This window comes from Zophobas morio, unplaced genomic scaffold (assembly GCF_036711695.1).
Source record: "Zophobas morio isolate AGI-343-1 ecotype UQ-CSIRO unplaced genomic scaffold, CSIRO_AGI_Zmor_V1 ptg000024l, whole genome shotgun sequence".
Taxonomy (NCBI): domain Eukaryota; kingdom Metazoa; phylum Arthropoda; class Insecta; order Coleoptera; family Tenebrionidae; genus Zophobas; species Zophobas morio.
Window position 1 is genome coordinate 16,149,098 of NW_026972129.1, and position 18,049 is coordinate 16,167,146.

The following is an 18,049-nucleotide window of genomic DNA, read 5'->3' on the forward strand; positions in this document are numbered from 1 at the left end:
GTACTCAGATATTCGCCTCTAAAATGGAAACAATTTCGCAAAATTGCCACTCTTTATTTTATCACACACGATGTCGAGATCAATTTGCTTGAAAATAAGCTCTAAAAATGATGTATGCGCAGACCTATACGTATCAGAAGCCAGATAACTAGCGAGATGAACTTTAAATAACACAGCAGCGTTTTTGTTATGTGCTAAATACTTGTTGACTTTAGTTTGTAGAAAAATGTGTACGATAATGAATTTTTTACAAATATAATCTAAAGAACACAGGCATAAACGTAATGGAAACCATAATAAACCGCTTTATTCTGCTTTAGATTGACTCATAAGGTAAGTTGTTTATCTTAATTTTTCTAATGGATTTAGATTAGGTTTTAATTTAATGACATTTTATTATCTTGATTTACGTACAAAGCGTTTTATCCCTAAATTACTTCAAAATTGCTACCGGCTTAGAAAAGAATACGACAAAGAGTCGTAAAGTTACCTGATGAAATTAATAATCTAATCTAGAATTCAATTTTAGAAATTATTATTAATTCTTCACCGATGAACTTTTTGATTTCGTTTTGATGTAAGCTGCCAACATATGAGGTATAGGTCTAGATGAAGAGGAACGTGGTTTCTTCCAACACGATAATGCCACTGCTCTTGCAACAACTCAGACTTTAAAGTTTTTAAACGAATTTTGCGATAACAGAACAATTAGTAGAAATTTATGGTCTTCAGACTTAAAAAGGTCGAGGCTTTTTCCTTTATTCATGTTTCAAGAACGTAAAAAATCGACAAAAAACTGTTAGCTCTGAAATGCTTGTTCGGGTTTCTGAAAACAAGAAACGCTGCGTCTGGAATATGATATAGATATTAAAGTTACGTTTATATTGTTTATTGTGTTTCACTTTTTCCACGTTCAAAAAATTGTTTGCATATTTAACTTTAAATTTTGACATTTCATAAATAATAATAATAATAATAATTATATTAAACTAAGATAACCGGTTTTGTGTTAATGGCTTTGGCTCACCACCTCCAGGATTCATTGGTATAGTAGCCTGCATAGATATTGTAGCCGTCCATAGAGTCGAGATTTGCGAATAAAAATAAAATAAAACCGGTTCAAACGGAGCCGACGGTGGCTTGCAAAGTCTGACATCACTCTGGCACACGTTGCACAGAGACGTATTTAATATTAAATGTCATTTTTTCCGTTATGATATAATCTGTTTAATTTCTGAGCTGAATCTCGTCAATAAAATCGAAGCTCTGTTCACTGTACACAAGTTGTGGTATGGTATATTCATCGTTGCGGAGGCAGGTGGAGCGAAAAACCTGGTCATCTTAGCAGCAAACACGCCTATACACTAGTCCACGTGGACTGTTTGTTTCCTGTCATATTTTAGTTTGCTTGAACCAATTGTGTTGCACCAAACGGTTATTACACTTGTTGAAATAAATTTTCAAACTTCCATCTTTCTCTAATTCATCGGTTTCGTAGCTGTGTGACAAATCGTTTGTCATAGATAGAAAATAGTAAGATTACAGTGACCCTAAGATTTTGTGCAAACAGCCTTAAATACACCCCTGTGTGATATGACGCGTGCCGTAGTGACAGAACTTGCAAGCCGTCGTCGGCTCCGTTTGAGCCGGTTTTATTTTATTTTTATTCGCAAATCTCGACTCTATGGACGGCTACAATATCTATGCAGGCTACTATAGCAGTGACAGATGAACGTCTAAAACAATGACTAGTGTGTAACTCTGGGTTTTCTAGTTGTAAAAATGTGGCCGATTTTGTTAATTCACAATGAATCGACGCTCCGTAACGGCTATTGGTCCAAGCGAGAGATATTTTTTGAAAAATTTGTAAAATTTCCTAGTATTAGTAGTTTGGTTTTGCTACGAGCCCTAACAACTAAATATTGGGACACCAAAAATTTTTTATAAAAAAATCACCAAACTTTTTAACAAAAATGTAATTTATTTTAGATAATTAAAATTTTAAAATTAATTCGTTTTTCAGAACTGTTTACAGCACAACAAAAACTGATTTCTAACTCAAACAGTGACATAAAACTCTAAAACAACGTAACATTTTATGACACATAAATATTGGGACACAGCAAATTCAGTAACTGATCATATCTCCTTTTGCCTTAATAACTGCAGGAATTCTTGCCATCATACTTTCAACTAATTTTCTACAATACACAGGAGTTGTTACCGTATCCTACACTCGCTAAATTTCCCGTTGAAGATTGACAATCGCTTGTGATGGATGATTTCCTAAATATTTTTTTATTTCACGCCATACTGTCTCTACTAGATTAGGATCTGGGCTATTCGATGGTCAGGGTAAACATTTATATTATTATTCTTCGTAATAAGTGTTGTAGGTGTGTAACTTGAAGCATCATCCTGTTGAAAAATATAAATAACAACAGGATAGACTGCTTCAGTAGTTGTTAATATTTTTTTACAAAGTCTCTTGATATTTGTTTGAATTTGAAATTTCCCTTCCATGAACGTTGTTAACAGGTCTTTAAATTCCGTTAATAGACATGCACCCCCAAACCATTTTCCGCTTGCAAACTTGACTCTTTGTTTGAGATAATCCATATTAAAATTCCTTTTTTATTTCAATAACTCTTTTTCCACTATTATCTCACCCAGACATCGAATTTGGACTCAGCGTTATATATTACTTTTCTCCAATTTTTATTTTGGTTATATTAACCGGTTTTTCTTGTGGGCAGTTTTTAATTGTGGTTTTACTTTAGCCTAAAATAATATAAATAAATAATAAAGTCCATCAAACATAGCTTTATTTAAGATTTACAATGTAAAAACCAAGGCCTGATTTGTGTATGCATTCGCGACAATATTGTCTTGAAAAATTTAGTTGGTTATCGCTATTCTAGCAAGTAGTAATTTCTCTTGAAGTACTCCGTCGTCCACTTTTATAAATTTTCATCAGTTGTCGTTGATTACGCGGCTTCACAAATGGTGGCCTACCGGGAATTTTACCTTTTATTCCGATGGTACCTCTGTCTGCGTAATATTTTACGACATTTACCATCGACGACTAAACTATTTGGAACAAATCTTCACTTTTTCTTAGCGATTTTCCCTTGAGGTACTGAGAAATTATTATTTTCAGAACTTTTACTAAAACTAGCCCCCCGCTAACTATTTTTTTCTAAATAAAACCAACACTAGCATGAAATCCTACGATCCCTATAATAATGGCAGCATTTACCAGCTACTATGTTTGTATTTCGATGGTATACTTAGCAAATTTTCTCGGGTGTCCCAACGTTTAAATGTCAGCAAAAATTGCACATTTTTTAGTTAGGTGACAATTTTTGTGCTCTAAGAAAATTTATTAATTTGCAAAATACCTCAGTCTCTGCCAAAATAGATGCCCATACAAAATTTGCATTTAGTCCAAACGAATTGAATGATATCAAAAATATCTACCGGATTTTTTTGAGAAATTGTCTGTGTCCCAATATTTAGTTGTTAGGGCTCGTATTAGGTACTTGGATAATTGCAGTCGAACCTAAATCTTTGATGCCATCAATAGTAAGACTATTTTTAACAGCAAATATTTGTCATCAGGTGCCTCTAGTCACTGAGAAATGGATTTATTTCTTCAGGTGTCAAGGTTTTCGATTTTTTGGGTTCATAGTCCTTAGATTCTTACGAATGTACAGAGTACTCTTTAGTACGGAATATTGATGAGTCCACAAGATTTCCGGTGTGATTTCCTTTTAAAGTTCCCCAAAGTATACTAACAACACATTTTCAGAAAACGATGAATTAATCTTTTTCTTTCGTCCACTTCATAAATTGGTTGTAAGCAAACTGATACCTATCTAGAGATTTTGAAGGTAGTAATTCCAGCATATTTTCCTTCGCCGCCTCTGCTGTTGTCGGTTTTCACCAAAACGATATCGGAATCGCTATCAGCTTCTGACATCATTTTCCGGGCACAAATTAATTAATTAAACACTTTTGGCCAAAACACGTTTTAATAATGAGGGTTATTTATTTTAATTTTACGCGCTAGTCTATTAATCTTGCATTAATAAAATAAGGTGGACGTTATTTTTTTTTTTTCAAAATATGTGTTTTAAATAGACAAATAAATAATAATTAAATGAATTTGAGCGAAACATATACAATGTAAATTCCACTTTCATTAAAAAAATAAAAATTATTAACGAAATAAACCCATACGCCACCTCGGTACATGCATATGCGACGGACGGGTGACTCGAATAAAGAAAAGCCTGAAAGCGGAAGTCACGATGGGTACTCCAGAACAACCTCGATCGCGATGGCTGTTTAAATAGGGATGTCAATGAGAGAATTTGAGTCTAGTCTTATCCAGCCAAGTCATTGAATGAGTATCAGTCACGTTGAGTTCGAAATATTTGCTGCTAAATTTTCGCAGTGTAGTTAGTCGTATAAATTTGTATTATTGAGAAATAAATTGTCATTCTATCCACATTTACTTACTTTAAGATAACACAAAGAAAAAAAGTGGTACGTATTCTCTCTCGCACCTGAAGTACAGACCAACAAATCCTGCTTCATCGAAAAGTTATAAAATTTGATTTTGAGAAATTTTATTTTATTTTTTTTATTTTCCTTATCTAAATGTAGATAATACAAGTCACAGAGACTGGGTACCGATGGGATTAGACTCACTCGACGCAGACAAGTCCAAGAATCAAACATCGGAAGCGAAATATCACCTACATGAACTTTTTTCGAAAATTTTGCACAAGAAAAAAGTTTGAAAAGTAATTATGATAAAAATCAAGCTGGATTCATAAACCACGAGTACAGGAGTATATAATTTAGATAACCTTAACTGCACAAAATGATGAGGGGACGTCATCAGATTAACGGTGGGGATGATTAGTCAAATTTTGGTTAGCGTTTTACCATTTACAACACACATATAAAATTTCACAACAAACGGTCCAGTAGTTTTGGAGATTATCGGGAGATGCGTTGTCTCGTACTCAATGGGTCGGTCATAAAACGTTCAGAAAACATGAAAGTATTCGTCGGATTGGCCCTATTACAATACTTAATAGCTTATGGTAGGGAAGTAAAAAAAAAATTGGTCTAAAGAGTTTAGACAGTACTTCCCTTGCTGTCGGAATCATGACGACTGCATGCCTATTACATCTTTTTTCGTATTGCATTTTTGTAGAGGGGCATTTTAAAATAAATTCAGTATTATTTTTTTCAATTTTGCCATTACATATTTGGCATTGACATCTTTGTCATTTTTTTGTGACTGCTATGATTGCTTATTAAAAAAAAATTAAATTGGACGAAGTCGTCTCTGGGGTGTATAATATGTTGCCTATGCAAAAATTGTCAGGCGTGAACAGATAAAAGGAACACCCTGTATAGCACTTGTAATTTAAGACAAATAGCCATAATACTTATCAATCTGTAGACGTGACGCTGAAACACAAACTATTTAAACTGAAACATGTTTTCTACGAATTGGAATGACTGGATGACAGTGCCGACGGTCCAGACTTTTTTATTGCTCTGACTTCCGTTTATTGAAAAAAACGCTAAATTTTTTCGGTTTTTGAATACTGTAATTCACATTTGGTTAATTATAAATTGTTTAGATGTAGGGGAGCATCCCCTAGCCTCCCCCTAGCTACAGCCTTGTCTAGGATTTATGAAATATCGAGAAAATTTGAAAATAACAAATTGTCCAATGGATTCCATTACTGTACGTCCTTAGGTTATCCTCGATAAGAAAAACAAGTGTTTATGTTTATACATCGAAAGAATGTCACGTAGAAATTAGTTTGATTTGAATGAGTTCGCCCCCTCAAAACAGAGGATCAAAACAATTAACTAGTAAGCTACAATCGACAAAATGTTCTGAATATCATTATTATAATTCTTATTAAATAAAGATGTTTGTATTTTCACATTTTCGGGAAAATGTGGTCATTCGTTTTTAATTTGATCAATAAAAAATTGGTCTAAAGAGTTTAGACAGTACTTCCCTCGCTGTCGGAAACTTGACGACTGCATGCCTATTGTGTTTTTTTTTCTCATTACATTTTTGTAGTGGGAATTTAAAAAAAAATTGTGATGACGTCATCAACATTTTTGCAAGGACACGTATATCAGTTGGGATAGATGTAGTGTAATACTAAGAATAAAATTATTGTATTCCCAAATTTTCGGGAAAATGAATTGGGTCGTTTTGAATATTGATTTCTTATAATCAATAAAATAACGAAACAATTTACTCACGTATACTGCGTCGGTGTGTAATATCTAGAGAGCGGATTTCTGTCGGGCTAGGCAAGGCCAAACTCGGTACGGCTCGTACGGGATGCGAATTCATTGTGGTTGCGGACTGCACTTCGTTTATTTGAGATTAGAATAACGCTGTTTCGTTGCACTCTGCTGTTAATTCCCGTTCTCATTTACTTAGCCGTTTGATTAATAAATCGTTAATTATATTTATGGAATTAGTACCGATTAAACGTGACGTAGCCCGACAAAAATCCGCTGTCTAGTAATATGAAAGGCAACTGAAAATCGTTTATGTATAAACATTCTTAATTTAAGATGACAAGCGTAACAGCATACGTGAGAGTCAAACAGAGAAACTGTAAACAAAACGACCATCGGTTTTATTGCTTCGACTTCCGCTTATTATATAAAACATTGGGTTTTATTTTAATTCTTGACGGTGAAATTCACAATTGGTTGATTATAAACATGTCTATTCCACATTCGCGGAACCAGGTGTGCGCATAAAACAAATGCAGGTCTGTAATGTTAAAGTCGATGTAAATAAGCGTGCTACCCTTATGTTTCAACCGAGTTTTTCCTTTAACAAATTTTGTGTCTACCAAATTGGGTTGGTTGGGGTGTAATACTAATAATAAGTGTTGCCTTTAATTTAATCAATAAAATAAATTGACTTCATTAATTTTTTTGAACCACCTCTTAAGAAAATCTAAAAAATATGAATGGAATGATAAATCACAAGTACAAATTCATCATATTTTTTGCATTTTAGATAGGATTTATTCAGCAAAATTTAAGGGTGACATCATCAATTTTTTTAGGAGGGATGAACAAATACATTTTGAACAAACGTTTACCATGCTTATAATAACTTTAAAATATTCCCAAGATTTCAAAGCATTCGGTTTTGTAATTCCTGATTAAATCGATAAAATAAATTCACGCCTTCATTAATTTTTTTGAGTCACCCTGCATATGCAAATCCAAAAATATGAATGGAATGATAAATCACAAGTACAGACTCATCATATTTTGTACATTTTAGATACGATTTATTCGGCAAACTTTTGAGCTGACGTCATCAGTTTTTTGTAGAAGATAACCAAATATATTTTGACTAAAAATTTATTATGCTCTTTATAACCTTAAAACATCTGCAAGATTTCAAAGCATTCGGTTTTGTAATTCCTGATTAAATCGATAAAATAAATTCACGCCTTCATTAATTTTTTTGAGTCACCCTGCATATGCAAATCCAAAAATATGAATGGAATGATAAATCACATGTACAGACTCATCATATTTTGCACATTTTAGATACGATTTATTCGGCAAACTTTTGAGCTGACGTCATCAGTTTTTTGTAGAAGATAACCAAATATATTTTGACTAAAAATTTATTATGCTCTTTATAACCTTAAAACATCTGCAAGATTTCAAAGCATTCGGTTTTGTAGTTCCTGATTAAATCAGTAAAATAAATTTACGCTTTCTGTATATGCAAATCCAAAAAATATGAATGGAGTGATAGATCACAAGTACAGACTGATCATATTTTGTACATTTTAGATATGATTTATTCGGCAAATTTTCGAGCTGACGTCATCAAGTTTTTGGAGGGGATAAGCAAATATATTTTGACTAAACAATTATTATGCTCTTTATAACCTTAAAACATCTGCAAGATGTCAGAGCATTCCGTTTTGTAGTTCTGATTAAATCAATAAAATATATTTACGCATTCATTAATTTTTTTGAGTCACTCTGAATATGCAAATCCAAAAAATATGAATGGAGTGATAAGTTACAAGTACAGACTCATCATATTTTTACAGTTTAGATAGGATTTATTCGGCAAACTTTCGAGCTGACGTCATCAAGTTTTTGGAGGGGATAAGCAAATATATTTTGACTAAACATTTATTACGCTCTTTATAACCTTAAAACATCTGCAAGATTTCAGAGCATTCGGTTTTGTAGTTCCTGATTAAATCACTAAAATATATTTACGCATTCATTAATTTTTTTGAGTCACCCTGTATATGCAAATCCAAAAAATGTGAATGGAGTGATAAGTTACAAGTACAGACTCATCATATTTTTACAGTTTAGATAGGATTTATTCGGCAAACTTTCGAGCTGACGTCATCAATTTTTTGGAGGGGATAAGCAAATATATTTTGACTAAACATTTATTATGCTCTTTATAACCTTAAAACATCTGCAAGATTTCAAAGCATTCGGTTTTGTAGTTTCTGAGTAAATCAGTAAAATAAATTTACGCATTCATTAATTTTTTTGAGTCACCCTGTATATGCAAATCCAAAAAATATGAATGGAGTGATAGATCACAAGTACAGACTCATCATATTTTGTACATTTTAGATATGATTTATTCCACAAACTTTTGAGCTGACGTCATCAAGTTTTTGGAGGGGATAAGCAAATATTTTTTGACTAAAGATTTATGATACTCTTTATAGCCTTAAAATATCTGCGACATTTCAAAGCATTCTGGTTAGCAGATTAAAAATTAAATTTCAAAATGTTGTTTTATAATTTTGATTTTTTTTTCCAAAAATCTGGACGTTTCGGCTAAAAACTCAATTCGGAGTCATAAACTACACGTGTAGTACTATGTTATTTTATACAATTTAAAACCCATTTACTATGTACAATTTTGAAATGACGTCATCGCATTAGTGGTGGGGATGATTAGACAAATTTTGGTTAGCGTTTTACCATCTACATGATATTTCTAATGTAAGTACAAAATTTCACAACAATCGGTCCAAAACTTTCGGAGATTATCTGTCGAATAAAAATCCGGGGCGGCAGACAGACGGACAGATGGACAGACAAACGGAAACGGGAGACCTATTTCTTCGTCCTCTAGGGGTCATGAAAGACCGAGAAAACGTAAAAGTAGAGAGTCGGCCGACGGACTTGATTACAATACTTCCTTTGCTTACGGTCGGGAAGTAAAAACAGTAAAAACTTTGATGAGGAAAAACATTTTCCTTCTAGAATTTAAACTACGAAAACTGCGTAAAAATAAGACATAAGAGAAATGTCAAAATATTAGAGGCAATAAGTTGATGAAAAATATTATAGTATTTTAAATTTGAATATTGTTTCTCATAAATTATAGATTTAATTTAAAAATTCGGTGTATTTTTACTTCTCGAAGTTGAGGAAATACATAATACATCGAATCCATCGGACGTCTAGATACTTTCATGTTTTCTAGACGTTTCATGACGCCTAGAGTATAAAAAAATAGGTCTGTCAGGATTTTTATTAGACAGGTAACCTTCGAAACTACTGGACTGAATTTCATGTAGATGTAACTATGTAATAAAAATAAAATAATACTTATAATATTATTTATCAAAATAATGTAGCTCTATTGTAACTTAATTAATTAATCAGTCCTCTCGTCTCTTTTACGGGTACACAATCAATTATATTTTATATTAATGTTTGTTTTCTGGACGTGGTAAAAGTTGAATTGCTTCAAAGTATAAACATCAACATTCGAAGTTAAGCACGTTACTGAGAGTACATTTTTCCACTTGGTTGTCTACATTAAATATATTTTATACTGTCCGCATTTGTGTGGACTGCGCACTTTTGGGGGTGTTATTTACGCCACTGGTTTTTGCTTGATAGAGATTATCACAAAACATAAATCACAAAATCAAATTTTATAAATTCTCAAAGAAGCGTGATTTATTGGACTATATTTCAAGGACGAAATAAACTTGGACCAATTTTTTCTTCTGTATTGGATATCATTACCATCTAGACAATCGTTCTAGGGGCAATAAATCTCTATACTATCATATTAAACGATTTTCCAAGATTGCAAGCTTTTAATTACCCCGGTGAATCTGATTTCTAATAAATTTTGGATATTATTTTGGTGATATTTGTCATTTTTTATGTGCCCAATTGCCGTAGTCGAGAAGAAAAAGAGCAATTTATGTCCAAAAACAAAATTTTTTTTTTAATTTTTTAGGATTTTTTGGTAATTTTTAACTATTTTTTCATGTTTCCAATTTTTTGTGCCCTACAGATCTTGAGGGGTTGATTTTAAAGAACGTTAAGGCATTTTTTCGTGATTAATAGAAAATTACCCACTTGCCGTGGTTGAGAAGTAAAAAATTTTTGACGATTTTTCGAGATTTTTAACCATTTTTTCATTACTCAAGTTTTTGTGGACTATAAGGTCTTGTTTTAAACTTTGGGTGGTAAATGGTCTTTTAGGAGTCAGTACATGATTTTGAAAAAACAAGAATTGTTGGTGATTTTTAATAAAATTTGAGCGTTCTTTTGATGAAATAATAATCTATCTAGCAGCAATAAATCTCTGTACTACCATATTAAACGATTTTCCAAAATTCTAAGTATTTTAATTCCCTCAATGAATCTTCTTATCATAAAAATATCAATATTTGAGTCCATTTGATTCAGTTTTTGCTAAATCGTTTGTTTTTATGCAGTTAGTCTCCCTGACTGTGAGTCTTCTTAATTCTTATCCTATTACATGTGATTCCAAAAACACTGGGTTGTCATTTATGCTCAAATTAAATAAGGTTCTTGTTGTTACATTTAATACTTGTGCTATGTTATTTGGGACATCTGATTTGGAAGGATAATTGACATTATGTTTACCTTAATTAAAACGTAACTAAACCCACGTCTATTATTCGCTACATAATACACGAATTCCTTGACAACTCTGATGTCAATGATTTTTATTGTTAAATTATATTGTCTTAACTCAAGAAAACCAACAGGATGATCTGATTTTGTTAGGTTAATTTTCAAGGAATAGAGAAATGTCCTAAAAACAAAAAATAAATTGCAAATGCACGTACAAAAAACCTCTGTGTTTCTTGCGAAGGGTCACTTTAGAGCAGTTTGTTCAACAGCAAAGAGCCGTAATAAGAAGGCTTCGTTTAATATTAAAGTTTATATATGGGTTGTGGTTTCATTAACGAACTCGAAAAAAGTTTAATGCCACAAAGAAGGTTGCAACTGTCTGATAAAACTACTCGAAACTACCCGCATTATCAACGTAATTAGCTTTTAATGAATATCACTTTTTATGTGTTTACTCTTCTTTGAGAGACCTGGATAGTGAGTGAGCCGTTTTCCATGCTTGTACTTACTTAAGGAAATTTTCAAGTAAAAAGCTTAAATATGTCACCTTCTTTATTTTTGTTTAGTATACCTAACCGGTATGTATGTTGGCGATGACATTAGCCCATTTGATTTTATTATGTCATCAGTCGCAATAATCCCAAATTCGATTACGGTATATTGTGCATCAGCCTAACCAGAAACAACCAAATTACAAACAAGATTACCACTGTCGTAATCGACAATGTTGTTATTATGATCCTAGGTACCCTAGATACGCAATTAGTAAACAATCGTCTTGTACAATAAAATTAATTAATTCCAGCTAATGTATTTATCGAAATAAAGAGTTTCGTACTCTAAGGGGTGTTAATACTTGGAAAATCGTTCATTTATAATGTTTGGAACAATCTCGACTCCCTGGTGCGCCGCAGTTCTGAATTAACAATACAGATAGGTATTTGAGCGTTACCATTACCTATTGTGTTTACAATTCGAGGGCTTTCGCTGCTCTGATTAAAAGAAAAACAGCAGAACTAAATGGAAGTGATTAATCTACACTGTTAAAGTTTTAAAATAAAAAAAACATGACAATCGATTTCGTGTAACTCACAAACAAACGGAATACAAATCGGCCAGGTCATCACAGTGTAGATTGGCGAAGTTAAAACTTTAGCTCCAGTTACAGTGTTACAATTGTGTTATACTACAATTTTAGTTTATATAGGTATATAACTTCAATTTTGTAAACTTGCATTAGGTTGGATATAAAGTGAACTTAAATTGCCTTTATTTCCAAAAAACTAAATAAATAAAATCACGGAACTCCTTCTCCTAATGGACGCACCGCATTTATTATTATTCCTAACTAATATAATTACTATAAATTAGTTTTAATTAATGTTAAATAATCGCTTACAAAATTATATCTTCCTGTTATAGCGATCTTGTCAGTTATCTCCTACAAAGACGCGGCTTTCATATTCGTGATAAAAAGCAGCGAAAAAAGCTTTCGCATTTCCCTACTCATTTTCACTTTAAATACATACCACAACCCCACTGCTCTGTTCTGTTTCCTGTTTTTAGAACGACGTAGTCATTAATTATATTAATTTAGTACGAACATTTTAAAACGCAGCCGAATCAATATTATGTTGCGGTTGTATTAACACCTAGCTGAAAATGTCTGGATCATGTTTCAAACAATCCCGTATCTAATAAAATCACTACCGCCTGCCTGTCTTTTAATCAATGCAAACATGCGATTGGAAACTATAAATCAACTGCAGTCGACTTAATGGTTACACGGTGGAGAGATTTGTATGGTATGTTCAATCAAGCGATTGGAGCAAATTCAGAGTAACATGTTGTTCTCTTTATCTGAGAGTTTAGAGAATTAAATAAACTGAAATTAACAAAGTTGCACAAGAGAATATCTTTGCTTTGAATTTTGGCTGTATAATTTGGTTTATGTTAGCGTATTTAAACACTGCCATTTGTACGGTAGTTTTTAAAGAGAAATATCAAATATTTGTATTTTGGTACGAAAATGTCAAAAGTTCCCCCTTACGCCTTTTTTAACTAAGTTATGTTGTAATTGTGCAAACGTCTTCTCATCTGAACATTTCTTTATCTAACTTGGTAGTACTGCACCGGCACTACTTCCACGCACAAATTTTTAAAGTGATCACTTCCTCTGAATAATCCCGATCTCGCTTCCTGTTTTTAACTCTAGTTGGCGCTGCGCTTCATTATTGCATTTGTGCACTTGCACGTTCCTCTTGCAGACACTTTTCAGGTACTGTTAATCATTCTCTTTTAGGGTTTTAATCCTTTTCCTTAGCACAATGTGAACGCTCACATTGTTTTTTTTTTGTAAATTATGAAAAAAGTTGCGTACAACCAAAACAAACATGTACATTTTTGGGTTATGTCAGCGTAAACATGCAGATTAAATTACCAGGTGAAAATCGTAATCAAGCATTCAGCTTAATTTCCTTTTCCTTAACACAGAAAAAGTGTAAAATCCGACAATTTGCACGGTTTATAGGCACCTTGGTGTCAATTTATCCGGCAGTAAAATATGGGAGGTTATACCTTAAAAGTTTTGTAAGACAAAAAGTGTTGGCATTACAAGCTAATGCTGCCATGGAAACCACACGTCCTGAGACTGCGGTCCCATTCTGATCGTGCTCGACAGGAGTAACACAATCGCGGGTTTTAATTTTCATGTTGCGCGAGATAGACGAAAAATGGGTAGGTATGATAAATATTCTTGGATAACCTTCTCGGTAATACGGACATTCTGCTTTATCAGATCATTTGAAAGAAGCAGCGATTTAAAAAAAAACGTCTAAAACTGTCCAAAATAAACTTTTACATGCCACCAATGTAAAATTTTGATCGAAAGCAAAAAGGTATGTTCCTTTATTACTTTTATTGAATGTATGTTTGTATTTATTTCCGTCACACAATTTCGTCTATTAATTGGTAATAACAACCTGTTTTATATCTTAATATTTAACTCATCAATCAAATTGTGTCCCCCCATTTCAAAAGGTCACGAGCCGCCACTGTAGGTTTTACCAACGACCTCTGGTCTCTGACACAACCTTTTCAGATTCCATTCTGCAGTCCACCTTTTCATAAACATTATATACTCTTATTAGTTTTTTCTGTATACCTACGCATATATGTATATGTTACAGATAATATCCGAAATACGTTATTATTAGACAGCGGATTTCTGTCGGGCTACGTCACGATTATAGGTGGGGACGCGCTGGATCGCCGGGACTCAGTAGCGGGTGATAGATAATCATTGAATTTAATCATATCTTATTCCATAAATATAATTAACGATTTATTAATCAAACGGCTAAGTAAATGAGAACGGGAATTAACAGCAGAATGCAACGAAACAGCGTTATTCTAATCTCAAATCAACGAACTGCAGCGCGAACTCAATGAATTCCCATCCCGTACGAGCCGTACCGAGTTTGGCCTTGCCTAGCCCGACAGAAATCCGCTCTCTAGTTATTATGCATAATAACTAGACCTTTCAGGAATTATGCGTAATAACTAAACTTGTCAGTTATTATGCATAATAACCGGAAACATTAGGAATTATGCGTAATAATTGAATTTTTCAGTTGTTATGCACAATAACGGAAACTTTTAGGTAATATTGATAATAACTAACAGAGTAACAGGAATTATGCATAATACCTGAAACATTAGTCATTAAGCATATTGCTTAATAGACCAGGGCCGATAATTTTTGAGAACAAAAAAATTTAGAACAGGATGATACCCATTGGAAAAGGAAGAAAATATAACAAAAATAAAAGGAAAAATAATTTACGGGCGATCTGAGGTCGGGAAGTGGAAGAGGGTGAGAAAACGATTTATTACGAGTTCCGGCAAAACTACAAGTCCTATCGAAAAAAGTTAAATAGCAAAGTTCTAGGTAATAAAAGGATCTACAACTTTTGTATTTAGACTTTTTTTACATAACCTCAAAATTTATGCGAAAAATGCAAAAAACCGAGTTTTTGGTTTTTTATTTTTATCTCCCACAAAAAAGTTTTTTTTTTCACGAAATGTGGTGAAAACTTACCTATTTATGTCCCAAACTCACTGTAATTTTTTTGATCCAAAATATTTATTTTTCCCCCTTATTTTGATTTAATATCGAAAAACCACCCTAATTTTCAATAGAAAATTCTCACGTCAAAATGTTTGCTGTTTTAAAAAATCGGTGTGCTTTTTGTTGGTTGAAATCTCTACTTTCTGGTGGTGTAAAAAAAGTATACATTACTATGGCAAATTTTCACAGGAAATCCAAAAAAATGAAAAAACTCGAATTCGAATTTTTTTTTAATCATGTAAAATTTTTCGGCACTGGCCTATAACATGTCCAGCTGATTTCAAAAAAACGGGACAAGATGAGCAATTCAGGTTCTCATAGATCAATGAAAAGCAATGGGAATATGACGTTAATATAACTGTAATTTGTCCCTTTTTTTTTAAATCAACTGTATATGTGATATGTAGGGGAAAGCGAGGCAGGGTAGGTAGCTTTCTGGAAAATATTATGCATAATTCCTGTTCCTCTGTTAGTTGTTATCAATATTACCTACACGTTTCCGTTATTATGCATAATAACTGAAAATTTCAGTTATTACGCATAATTCCTAATGTTTCCGGTTATTATGCATAATAACTGATAAGTTTAGTTATTACACATAATTCCTAAAATGTCGAGTTATTATGCATAATAACGGATTTCGGATATTAGCTGTAACATATATACATACTTTTCAGTTGCGCGACAATATTTCTACGTCTACCTAGGTAGATAAAGAAATGTTCGGATGAGATGACGTTGCACAATTAAACAGGTCAAACGATTTAATGATGTTCGACCTTAATTGTGCTAGTCTTCTCATCTGAACATTCGGTCCCACCCACCCTAACGTGCAAGAACAGCCCTTCCAAATATTGTTGCACGCTCACTTTAAACTTGATGAAGCGCAGCGCCAGCTACAGTCAGAGGACGTGATCACTTTAAAAATTTGTGCGGAGAAGTAGTACCGGTGAAGTACTACCTAGTTAGATAAAGAAATATTCAGATGAGAAGGCTAGCACAATTAAGGTCGAGCATCATAAAATCATTTCACCCGTTTAATTCTGGTAATAAGGCGGCAAAATAGTTAACAAAATACATTCTAGAGCCACAAATATAGAACTGGATTATTGTTAATATTAACAAAGTAGGTAGGTAAATTAATCAATTAAATTTCTCACCCTAAAATTTCAGTTAAAAATAGAAAAATCTAGAAGAGAAGTACAGAGAGGACAGCACGAACGGTGATGTGGTGTAGAGTTGCCAAATTTTCTGGAATAATGCAGAAAATTTGAAAACATATAAAGATTATAACAAGCAATTTAAAATGTAACTTATGATTCCAAGAATAAAATCAAAACTACGTGTTTATAGTTATGAAAGTTGATTATTTTTAGGCAGTAATCAAGTTGTATTTATTGCAAATGTAAACATGTGCTTGAATCACTTCTGGAAATAAAGGAATTAGAAGGTAAAATAATACACAAAAATGCAGGATTTGGGAGACCAAAATTAGTAAACATGAAAACCATGAAAACCAGACCTTGAAAAAGGTAATCTAATGCCACGAAGACAGACTAGAAGCACTGGAAAAAGAAATAAGGAATAATAATAAAGGTACAAGGGATAAAGAGAGGCTAGTACAAACACAAGAAAGGATCTTGAACCTGTTGAAAAAAAAATGTCAGAACTGACCCGAAATTACTCATGGCAGAAATCAGAAGATTGGCGGGATTCAAAATAGGAAGAAATAGACTACGAGTAGTCTTTAACTAACGAAAAAGTACAGGAAAATAGGAAATAATTGTTATCACATTTATAACACCCAAAAAGAAGGGACAGACGGGAAGTTTCAAATATAATAAATTAATTGTGGACAGGGCTACATACCTGTAGGAGAACCCGGAAAAGGTAGAAATGTAAGAGTTAAGAAAAGAATGGTAAACGAAAGATCTTCAATAGCGTCTGTAAGGATATAACAACTTTACTAGTAGCTCGAAAAATGGAAGAACTAATCAGAGAAATGATATCATGTAAAAAAGACATTTTAGCACTACAAGAAATAAAGTGAAAAGTGAACTAATAATAATCGATAAAAAGAGTTATACGATGCTCAACTGAAGGGAAGACAAGGGACGCGTAGAAGCATAATTTAATTCAGAAGAATAAGTGGAACGCTGTCATATTTGAGAATAAAAAACAAAGCTGCAAATATACACGAAAGAAGCATCGTAGTTATGAGGACAAATTCTACTAGGAAATAATATAGAAGTTCGAAAAATTCTTTCAATACGATACCCTACTTGTGGGAGGACCATAGCAGGAATGGAAACAGTACAGGAAAGAACAAGTGAAAATGGTATGAGTGTATGGAGCATAAGATTGTGGGGGCTGGCAAGTCCCACAAAATTGTATAGCATTTGTATATTTATATATAATCTGTATTTAATTATTTCCCAGTATCACCCCGAAACTTTCTCTTCGTCCACCTGCATGTCGTAGAACCTATCTTTTGTTCACCCTTTTCAGTAATACTTATCCTTTCCCAGATTTCGAATACCTTCCAAGAACCCTTTAGACCGCTTTCTACCGACCTTTCTTTTCATTTCAATTTCACAAACTCTAAGACTCTTCCTTCATCTGCCGTACCGACAACATCAAAATAAATACGCCAAAACGCAAGTACTGTTTCAATCACCTGATCACCCCACAAGATAACATGTGAAACACAGAATAAATAAAGAATCACGAAGAGAAATACGAAATAAGAGCAGACAAATATATATAAAAAAAAAGAAAACAAACGATATCATCGGCAGGAAATGTAATAACATAAAAAACAAAGTATTCAGTGCATTTGATAGAATGTTAACAAAAAAGGACAATGAAAAAGAATGAATGGATTGATGATGGCTGGAAAACCATGGAAAATGAAGAAGAAGTACAGTTAGCAACCAA

The 18,049-nt window shown here is 33.0% G+C and overlaps 1 protein-coding gene across 1 annotated transcript in view; it reads left to right on the forward strand.

Moving 5' to 3' along the window:
- The first annotated feature begins 242 nt into the window (after positions 1-242).
- The window catches only part of LOC135135257 (BAI1-associated protein 3), a 262,329-nt gene continuing 244,522 nt past the window's right edge, over positions 243-18,049 (forward strand). Inside the window, exon 1 of the mRNA XM_064064285.1 lies at positions 243-333. The gene's annotated coding sequence lies outside the window, so the exon portion shown is untranslated. The remainder of the gene's footprint in view (positions 334-18,049) is intronic.